Here is an 11,880-nt window from a genome sequence, read left to right as displayed (position 1 = left end):
GAAAATGGGAAGAAAGGAGGATGCGGGACACAGTTGCAGTAGGTTGAAGCCGGTTAAAATTCGAGAAAATGGCCTTTAAAATGTCCTGGACTGGTTTTACATTTAAAATAATCAGATAATACCACAAGGACAATTTGTTTTAATTAGGATTTATGTGGATTTGTTTTGATAAAAGACTGGATTACAAACTGATGGGTATGCTGGAACTTATTCATTTCTTGTCCTGGGGCCTTCTTGTTGGTCACTTATCAGTAGCTGGGGTTTGAGATTCCATGGAAACATCTTTGGGATTCTCCTTGATAAAGGAAAGGATAAGCCAAACCTTAACCTGATCACCTTCTTAACCTAAGGAGATCCTATTGGTTTTTATTGTGCCACTGAAGCATACAACTTAATCTTATTTGTTTAATTCAAGAGCACAGATGAACCTGTCTTGATGCTGACTTATCAGACTAAAGCTAGCTAACTCATTATAATTCGGAGAAAGGCTGAGCTTTAGGAACAAGCTAAAGAAAGCCTAAACTTTTAAACATCCCAGAGATATTTTCTCACCAGTTTAATATGAGAGATTGTGTGTTTGTACTGTGAAATATTCCCTATTGATTTGTGATAACCTTATTCATATTTATTTTAAATGAAAAAGCTTAGAGATAGGATGAGGAATTCAGCCATCAGGGAGGGGCTATAGTAGAGCCACTTAGTGGGAAGTTCAGCTCTTTTCAGAGAGCTGGCTCTTTTGTCACGGCTCCCAAAAAAGAGCTGGCTCTTTTGGCTCCCAAATGGCTCCTAATTTATTATCATCCACAGCCTCATATTTTAGCTTTACTTGGCAAATGTGAAAGCTTTGTGTTTTACATTTAGTGTTTTTATGAGAAGCCTTATTATTGCCTAATTTTGTGTATTTGTTTTGTTACAAAAGCAGGCATTCTTACTTTTGTTTAATATTTTAATCAAACTTTTCATTTTAATTTAACACAAAAACAAAACACTGCAAACAAATTCAGAGAACTGAAACAGAATCAAGCTCATTAGCCAAACAGCACGTCCTCAGTGCAGGTTGATATTCAGAAAAATCAAATGCCTCAGCTTGGATGGGCTTATCCGTTTTTTCCTCTTAGCTAGTATCTGCTTCTTTTTTAAAACTGCAGCCAGACGCTGCTTCGTGTACGGGTAACATATGTTTTTGCAATGCACTCACACTCTCCTCCTCACGGCTATCTATCGTCTCACTCACAGACTGAGGGGTAGTGATGTGCAGTAGCGGTGACAAATCTTAAATAAAAAGTGCATGCAAACCAGTAAACAAATTAAAACAAGTACTGTTGAGAAACAATAATACAAAAATTACAATTAAAATTCTCAGCAACAAAAATAATTGCTTTAAAATATACACCGTCCATTAGTTGACCTTAATCCTACAGAGAATGTGATGATTTTGTGGATAATTAAAGTCAGTCATATATCCACAAACACAACAAGCTGAAAGTCAGTGATGCTGCTCGGTTTGCAGTCCTGAATATCACGGCACAAGCAGGATTCACTGCACTGTTAATGTTAGCTATGTTATATTGCTGCCTCTGTTCGGTGGTGTCGAGTAGTGGTGCAACGGATCAAAAATCTCACGGTTCGGATCGGATCACGGTTTTAAGTCACGGATTGGATCAGCAAAAATAGAAAAAAAAGACAAAACTTCGACTCGCCATTTACTTATTTAAGTATTTTTTGCCTATTAAAAAACATTCAACTGAAGACTCATTTCACGCACTTATATAAAAACAAATTAAGGTGCAATATGGACATTATGGACCATGCTGGACAGCCTCTGCACATGGCCATAAACAACCAGAGGAGTCTGTTCAGTGACAGGTTGCTTCTCCCAAAGACAAGAACCAACAGACTTAAAAAGTCCTTTGTCCCACACGCCATCAAACTGTTAAACTCCTCGCTGGAGGGGAGAGGGAGGGGAAACGGGGACAACGGAGGGGGGAACAAGTAAGCTGTAGTGCCTTTTCACTGTGCAATAGTTTTTGTTAATAACCAACGGTGTAATAGACTCACGATACTTGAAATGTGCCGTTCCCTTGTATATTCTTATTCCTGTTTATTCTATTTATCCCTTTTGTATTTTCTGTATTTATATATGTGTATATATGGTATATTTCTGCTCACATTCTGTCGGTGCTGTGCAACTGGAAACTGAATTTCCCGGAGGAACCCACCCGAGGGATAAATAAAGTTTCATCTAAGCTAATGTAATCTATGAATCTATAAATAGCAGCTGGATAGCGTAGTGGTTACACTACACGTCTTTGGAGCAGAGGATCGCAAGTTCGATTCCTGCCTGGGGCGTCTGTATCCAGTAAGGGTCCTAAGGCTAGACCCCCTATGCTAAGCGAGCCTACCGCAGACATGAGCGAGACAGATAAATATGAAGGCATGCCGGCTCGGACGTCGCCCGGACCAACAAGGTCCGCGTCAGGTGTTGAGGAACCAGGGCACCCTGATGACAAGTGGGCTACTGGAACAAGGAGGCATCGGTGGGCAAGAGACGAAAACAGGGCGTTGTTGAAATGCTACTACGCAAGTAACCCTAGCGGAAGGGGCTACACGAATAGGATGAGGGACCTATGGATTCTTTGATACCCAACACCGGCAGATAGAGGAGGTGGCTGATATCCAGAAATCCTACCAGTGGCTGGACAAAGCTGGACTGAAAGACAGCACAGAGGCACTAATCATGGCAGCACAAGAACAAGCTCTGAGTACAAGATCCATAGAGGCTGGGGTCTATCACAGCAGGCAAGACCCCAGGTGCAGGCTGTGTAAAGATGCCCCAGAGACAATTCAGCACATAACAGCAGGGTGCAAGATGCTAGCAGGCAAGGCATACATGGAACGCCATAACCAAGTGGGCGGCATAGTGTACAGGAACATCTGTGCCGAGTATAACCTGGAAGTCCCAAGGTCAAAATGGGAGATGCCCCCAAGGGTGGTGGAGAATGACCGAGCTAAGATCCTGTGGGACTTCCAGATACAGACGGACAAAATGGTGGTGACTAACCAACCGGACATAGTGGTGGTAGACAAACAGAAGAAGACGGCCGTAGTGATCGATGTAGCGGTTCCGAATGACAGCAACATCAGGAAGAAGGAACACGAGAAGCTGGAGAAATACCAAGGGCTCAGAGAAGAGCTCGAGAGGATGTGGAGGGTGAAGGTAACGGTGGTCCCCGTGGTAATCGGAGCACTAGGTGCGGTGACTCCCAAGCTAGGCGAGTGGCTCCAGCAGATCCCGGGAACAACATCGGAGATCTCTGTCCAGAAGAGCGCAGTCCTGGAACAGCTAAGATACTGCACAGGACCCTCAAGCTCCCAGGCCTCTGGTAGAGGACCCGAGCTTGAAGGATAAACCGCCCGCAGGGGCATGCTGGGTGTTAAGTTATATATATATATATATATATATATATATATATATATTGTGTAGCAGTATTTCAGTAAGTGTCATTGTAATCCAGAAGTTAATAAATGTGCAAATCATAGGGTATTAAAATAAGTTTTTTGCTTGTAACTGCATATGGTAAAGTTGGTACAGGATGTGCTCAGGATGTGAAACTCAAGATCATAACGAGAAAAACAGGAAACAGCTCAGGGTGTAAGTGAGATGTATAGGTACATATATACATACACACACACACACACAACCGGTAAAGAAATATACTTGTTTCAATGGCAATAACCCACCAACAGACTAATGAGGTACCACCGACTGTAATTTAACAAACAAGAGATACAAATCTTGTCAAAAATTATCTTGTCATAAATACACTAGTATTTATAAATATATATATATATATGTATGTATATATATATATATATATATATATATATATATATATAAATATAAATACACTACATAAATACAAGTAGAACAAGACAAAAAAACCCAAGATCCAACACTGACAACCAACCACCATTCAAAAAAGTAAAAAAACAAAACATATATCAAGTAAAATATAATTAATCTGATGGCCTTGGTAATCTTCAAATCACAGGTTGCAGTTTGTAGTTTGCTTATTCAAACTGATCCAAAACTAGCCAGTAAGTGACTCCTTTTCTGCAACAAACATCAAATAACGGTTAATATGTTGACCTTTCAACATGACAAGTAAAAGCTTTTCTTGTACTGACCTTTCACTTGCACTTGAGTCTAAAGACCTTGAAATGGCTTCTTGGAGCTCGGGGTCATCTGACTGGTATTCTTCCTCAAACAGGCAAAGATATTTACTGCAAAGCCAGAATGTTTTGTAAATTATTTAGTTAAATTACATATAAATGATGATGACATAATTACATTATCACAATGCATAGATTGGCCTCAGCATTATTAAAGTTGTGTGGGATCATCTTGACAGAGAACAGAACAAAAAGCCTGGCGAACTATTCCTGAACCATGCTTAAAGAAATTCAATAAAAAGAAGACATCACCATCCAGAAAGCTTGGTTAAGAGAGTTCAATCTGTGTTGAAGACTAAAGTAGCTCATATGACATTTTTAATTTTAAGCTCATTAAAATTCTGTTATATCTTTGCAGGAGGTCTCCTCTCTACAGGGGCTCACTCTGCAGGTGGAGGAGAGATATAGGAGAGGTAGCGAATGAACTCAACCTGGGTGTCTATTGTCTTGTGTAGTTTGGGAGATGATTGGATGATGGGGTGGGTGCAGTTTTCTCTGCGATGGAGTCGGGTGGGCTGCCCCAGACTCTGTGGGGCTGGGTGGTGCTACTGCTGTGGGCCCCGGTCCGGATGGGCCTGGGCCCCCTTGCCCTGGTGGGTTCCAGACTGTGGGGGTGCCTACTGGGGTCAGCGGGGGAGCTGGCCCCAGGGAGGGGTCGCTTGCCCCTCCCTTTCTCCCCTCCCCCTCCTCAGCTGCCTCCCTCTTCCTTTTTCGGAAGGAGCCGTGCTGCTCTCTGGCAGGAAGCACCATGCCCTCCTGTGTTTTAAATGCACTTTAGAACAGCACACAGCAACACTACATATCAGCGGGCGGAGGGGGATTTGGGGTCTTCACTCACCCCGGTTCTGTTGACCGTCAGGGCTGGGGGGTTGGGAGGAGGTGCTGGCCATCAGATTGGGGTCTGGGATGTGGGGCCTTCCTGCTACTGCAGATAAGGAGGCGGTCCGCTTGCCTCCACCCCAGAGAGAAGGGTTACATCTCCTGGGTCTAGGTGCGGCTTGCCCCTCTGGGGGCGGGGGTACCTGGACCTGGGATATAGAGTATGTTTAGGGAGTGTGGCTGTCTGTGCAGTGTCTATTTGTGTCTGTCTACACGTTGGGTGAGTGCCGAGTATTTGGTTGTGTATATGGGGGTGGGAATGCACGTTTGTGTCTGTGTGCGCCTGTTCGTCTGTGTCTATATGTCAGGTTGTGTCTTAGACTCGACCTCTCTGGGAACATCTCAGGCCCTCCAAAGTACGGAGGCCTATCTCCCCTCACCACACTCCCTGCCGGTGGCTGATGCCCTCAGACGTTGGTGTGTTGGTGGTTCTTGTCGACTGGGGCTGGGCGCTCATGTATGTACCGGCTCACTCCTGGTGGCCGATTGGCGGGGCCTGGCGCCTGTGGCCTGGCAGAGCCTGCGGGCACGCCACTGCAACCCCCTCTGGCCTCTGCAACGTGGCTGCTGGGTGACCTCTCATTTGGGGCTCCACTCAGGTCTTCCCAGGAGGGTGGCACGGTTGCCCCCTTTGGTGGTCCTCCTTGGGTCCTCGTACTCTGGGGCCTCTGGATGTCTGGGGCCTGGATCTCCTCCATACTTGCTTCATGCCCTGGTGGACGGGGCTATGGCTCCCCACACTCCCTAGCAGATTGTTACATGGAGAAACCTTTGGAATACAAGCGTGCTGATTAGGGCTGGGTATCGTCATTGATTTCTAGAATCGATTCAATTCTGATTCACAAGGTCCCGAATCGAGTCGATCCACGATTCGATTTAATTCGATTCGATTCGATTCGATTTAAATCTGGGAAATTTTGACAGTCAGAAATATAATTCAGATCAGTACATTTACATATTTTTGTATCAATAAAAAGGAAGCTGACACACGCAAGACTTTATCACAGGTGTAAGCGTCACAGCAGATGCCTTTGTGTCAAAGTAGCTGAGGATAAAACACAGAAAAACATGAAGTTGATTTTCCTGGCCTGGGATTTTATAAAAATATTCTGCAGTACATCAAAAACGAAAGAAAACCATTAATCAACATATGAACATTACCTCTGACATTACAGCGGTTTTATTAGAGACACGGTTAAGCGTTTTGCATTTTGAATAATTTTAAAAAGTTTAAATTTGTTCAGTATTGAACAGCAGAAATGAGGTTTTCTTTTCGGAAGAATGTAAAAGGGAAAAAAACAGCGGCCGACAGCGCTGTAAGCAACAGTAGACTTGTGCGTAACAAGCAAGCAAATAATGAAGAAAGGGAAACTGTTCTTGAAGTACAGAGAGAGAGAGAGAGAGAGAGAGAGAGCTGCACATCGTGATGGAAGCAAAACAGTAAAAGTAAGAGTGAATTCATGACGATGTTTATGTGAAGTGTTTGGATCTTCTTTTGCTGCTGGTTCGGTCAATATTGTTTGGAGAGACATCAAACTAACAGCTTTAGAATCAGCGCATAAAGGGCGTGAACACAAAGCGCGGACCCGCCGACAGATCAGAATCAGCGAGCTGTCGGCTTTCAGCCCCGACTGTGAGAAAGGCGACATCTAACTGATTCTGATCCGCGGGTCGCGCTGTGTGTTTAAGTCTATGTGCAGAATCCCTGTACCTGCTCTCATTTACTGTCTTAACTGTTTGGTGGTTCTTGAAATTTTGTGAGATGTCACCTGAGATTCTGGCATTTCGGGCAAAATAAATTTATATTAAAAAATCGATTCAGGATTTTAATGAATCGATTTTACGTTATCCAAGCCAGAATCGATTTTAATCGATGAATCGATTATAAAAACCCACCCCTAGTGCTGATCCACACAGGTATGCACTGTTGAGATCTCCCAATTCTTTGAATCTTTGGGCTGAAGGAAGGACAGTACTCAGTGTATAAATGCTCAGTCAACAATCATTTATTTTCATACAATTCATCACTTAAGAGCATTAAAACGTCTAGACGGGAGAGCTGCTTGCTGAGGGTTCGCAACAGGTCTCAAAATGGTGATGGATTTCACAGCCTCTTATAGCTCCTAGTGGCCCCCACCTAGTCGTAAAAGCCTAAACATTCACATTCTTTCTCTCTTACGGCGCCTAAGTTATGGCCTCGACTCCTTACTCCTCTGCTCTCTGTAAGGTGGGGGGCATGGAATGTGGTCTATCTCTTCTGCCCTAGACACAAAGTCTCCGCTTACAACCTTCTTTTTATGATTCAACAGTAAAGCATGTCAAGAAAACAGTGTAACACATTCACCGCAGATCAAGGATACAGAGTGATGCATACTTATCTAATGAACTACAAAAATGATTATATTCTTTTAACCCAAAAGTATAATGAGGACTAAACTACATACACAGCACACCATCTAAACTAAAGGATAATATATGTCCTACAGCTGTTATCATAATTCAACTACTTTGATTACATATATAAGGTACCATATGATAACAGAATAATATCACAGCACACAGGTGTACACACGGGTGTTCACAGACACAAACTACACCTTTCTTGGCTGCTGCCTCAAAGCACATTGTGCGCTGTCTATCTTGTGTGCTGCACAATAACATTTATATTTAGTATCTACTGCTAGCTAGTTTATTGTGATGGTGGTGTATTTATTATGTTGCTCTTTTTTGTTTGTTTTCTCTTCTGTTTTTTTTTTCCATACAGGTGATCCAGGTGTTTTGTTTGTTTTTCTTTCTTTCTTCTCCCCTTTCTCACCATCTCTTCTCCCCTCTATTTTTCTTTCTCTCCCTCTCTTTCTTTCATTCTTTCTCCCTGTCCTATCCCCCAGTCATGTCTGTCCTGTCTGTAACAACTGAAAATAAAATAAAATAAATGCATAATTATAATGAAGGTCAATCAAATGGACCAATATGGCAAGGCCATGATGATCCACTTGGTAAAGTAAATCCGCTTGGCATCTTTCTTGGCAATTCTGATGGCTAAAGATCCAAACGGGACAAAAAAAAAATGCTCATTAAAATTCTGCAAGTTTTGTTCTACGCTAATATACTGCCCTTCCATGTCTGTTTGTAGACATCATTTTATAGACTTCAGTAAATCACTGCGCTTATTTCCTATTTTTCCAGCAAAAAACAATGAAAGGAGGAGTGGCTCATGACTTTTGCACAATACAGCTCAAAAGATTAAAGGATACAAACATGTACAAAACATAATTTTAGGATGTGCTGGATAAACTTGGCTGGGGAGGTCCATTGGACACACTGGAGGTGTTACTAGGGAAGAGACATGTGTCACCAGTAATACTGGCAGAAGAACCCACTGATAAGCCAGGTGTGTTGTCACTGACAGTGGCAGATGTTCCACTGGAGTAAGGCTCATACTCATCAGTAGCAATGACAGAAGGATTGGTGGACATTGTGAGGGTGTCAGCAGAGATGGAAGATTCAACAGTACAAAGGCACCAGATGAACTCATCATCAACAGACATGGACTGTGTGTTAACAATGGGAATGGCTGAGGTAACTTTTTAGAAATTTCAGCTGTAAGAATACAAAGAACAGGAGTTTAACTTTTGAATAACATCTAACCACATATATAGCTTTTACTTTTCATGTATTTAGGGGTACATTTCTTTCCGCTCAAAATGTTAAACTAAATTTAAATATAATTTTCACAAAGACTTGACACTTAACCAAAGACACAATGCCTAAGATGACAAAGTAACAGACACTGAACCAACTTCTTTTCCATTTCATTTGGAGTGACTTTTAGATAGGAATATTTACCACATTTGTCAGAATTTAAAGTTTCTGTGAAATCTTGCCTGCTTGTATGACTACTTTCTCCATCAGAATATGTCTGTAAATTAAAACATTTGTATTATGTTTATGTATTATGTATTAAAACATAATACAAGTGACAATGTTTAAGGGAATTTAAAATCCATCTTTGCCTTTTTCACTCTCATTTTATGAACATTCATACATTTTTTCTGAAATGCTCAGGATTACTTACTGATTCATTGTCCTCACATAAGATGACCTTGTCAGGTCTGACATAAATTGACTTCTGATGAAACAGTTTTTTCACAAGGTCTCCATTCGAAGTCTGTTTAGAAGTGAGTGATGGCTCAACAAGTTTGGTGTGGCATGCCAGCAAATCTGTAGCCTAGGGGAGGAAGAAAACATAGTGTATTTAAAATTTTTGTTAAGGCTAACAGACTACAATACAATACAGTACATTAAAAGGTTTCTAAAAGATATCAATCCAGTCATCCGACCAGTGCTCCCAGATCCTTTTTGGAAATACCCAAAGTTGACCTTTAATAGTATAATAATCTAAGTAACAAAAAAATATATTTTTATGAAAAAGGATCTAAAGCTTGCCTGCATCCTACAACAACTGGCTGAAAGGCAGTCCTTATTGCCTGCATTAATTTTTCTGAGTCACAGTCACAGCTAAACTCCAGTGCAGATTTTAAATTTCCATTTTCAAAAAGCCAAGTTTTTTTGTTACGCCTTGGCACATGTGCAGTTAGATGGTCCTGCAAGAGAATCACTTCTTTGGTGAAAGAATGTGACCTGTTTAGCTGTGCTGGAAACCTAATAGAGGATAAAGGCAAAGTAAACATTTCTGCATGTAATATACTCACACTCCTCCAATCAATGAAGTATATTTGATTTAAAAAAAAATACACCATGCTGTACACATGTCCAATTTGCATTAATAAACACCCTCTAGCCCCATGGTAGCTAGGATAGGCTCTTGGAATCCTGAATTGGATAAGTGCAAGAGAATGGATGGATGAATGGATGGATAGATGATGGAAGATAGTGGGATGGGTGGGTGGAGAAATTTAACAATCACATAAAAAAAAGTTCTTGAATTCACGGAGTCCTTTTGTTGCTTTAAAAAAGTTTCATTAAACTAAATACTGCCAAAAACTGTGTATTGTAACAACTGAATGATGTGCTTTGCTTTTACACAATGTTTGCAGATTAAGCTTACGGGATGTGAAATATTATAGAAATTGCTTGTTTCTACAATTAAACAACTGTTGTGCACCAATGACTTGGATATACCAAATATAACGCCTCAGAACACTCCAGCTCACATGTTAGTCTGCTCCAAGCATTCCCACAAAGGTCAGAGTTTTGTAGTAGTTAATACGTCATTTTTCTTAACATAATTGGTGATATAGGTTACAAGCAAGTCTGGCGCTGAACAGAAATTGTCGCGCTATGCTCCTTTGTTTATTATGTCATGGTCCTGGGTCGTGTGACCCAGTGTGTTATGTTTAGTCTATTTTGATGTTTATTGATTGTTTAGGTTCAATTAGTTATTCCAGCTCATTTGTAATTATGTTACCCTTGCATTACGTCTCCCTTGCCCTTCGTGTGTTTATGTCTGTGTGTCTTGTACTGTCAAGTTCATGCTGTCAGTTATGTCACCTCCCCCTGTACTACGTCTCCCCGGTTCATGTCTCATGTTTCCTGTTTTACTTTGAAGGCCTGCATTCACTGTCTGTGTATTCAGTTTCACTCCTCCTGTCCTGTCGTTAAGTTCATGTGTGTCAGCTGCGTTCCCATGTGTGGCCACTTCCCCTGATCATCCCTCATGTGTATTTAGTCTCTGTGTTTCTTACAGTCTGTGTCGCGTCGTCTGTGTTCCCACCCTCCGTATCTCCATGCCCGGTCTGTTGTCCACGCCATGTTTCCCATGCCATGCTTCCAAGTTTCTTGTCTAGGTTTTTCTTATTATTTGTTTAGATTCCCCAGTTTAGGTTTGTGTTAATGTTTGCTTCAGTTTGCCTTGCCCTTTGTTTGTACCTTTTCTACCAGCCATATTAAACGGCTCGCTTTCTGTTACGCTCACTCCCGTCTGCTCACTTGTATACGCACCTGGGTCCATTACACACACCACCGCACGGCCTGTCTCTGCAGACCGTGACATATTGTGCATAAATAGTGAATTGTCCTGACACAATATTGTGTTTCGCTTCTGTTATTACCATGGTACATTGACAAAAACATATACTTTTATTCACAGGATAAAACAGTTGTTTTGTATCACTAATTGTCCAGTGCGATTACAACATACAATATTATTGTCACTGCTACATTTCTGTAATGCTACCAGAGATTATTTCCACTACTAATTAATTACCGTTGAGCTCAAAGGTTATATTAATAAACGGTTAACGAATGTGTATTTATGACGACGATTTGTGAGACTGGTAAACTTACCTTTGTTCGTACGATGGTCTTTCGTTCTACACGGTGCATTTCAAGGTCCTGTACCCATCCGTCGGTAAACTATACCTGGGCTTGTTGCAGTGACCTTAAGTTACTAAACTTCATGAGTGTATGCACTCACTCCAAGAACCGTATAATTATAAATATGAGCGTGGTGAAAGTTGGGCAGCACGCTAACGTATTTTGTCCACTCGGTGTGCTCGTAAGGGTCTGACTCTTTCACTCCTTTGATTTTTCCTCGTATCTTTTCTTTGTCTTTTCGTCGAGTCTGTCTTTGTACGGACCGGCATTGTTCTCCTTTTGTTTTGTACATTCCTTTTTTGTGCGGCAAAGAAAAAACAAGAAGGTATTCGAACCGGAGAATGAACGTTTTGCGGTGCTGCAAATGCTTGCATTTGATGCGGTACTTGGTTTGTTTCGCCACGATTTCCCGGCATGCAATGCCCGTTATGC

The sequence above is a fragment of the Maylandia zebra genome, linkage group LG4 (genome assembly GCF_041146795.1).
Source record: "Maylandia zebra isolate NMK-2024a linkage group LG4, Mzebra_GT3a, whole genome shotgun sequence".
Taxonomy (NCBI): Eukaryota; Metazoa; Chordata; class Actinopteri; order Cichliformes; family Cichlidae; genus Maylandia; species Maylandia zebra.
This window is presented reverse-complemented; position numbering follows the sequence as displayed.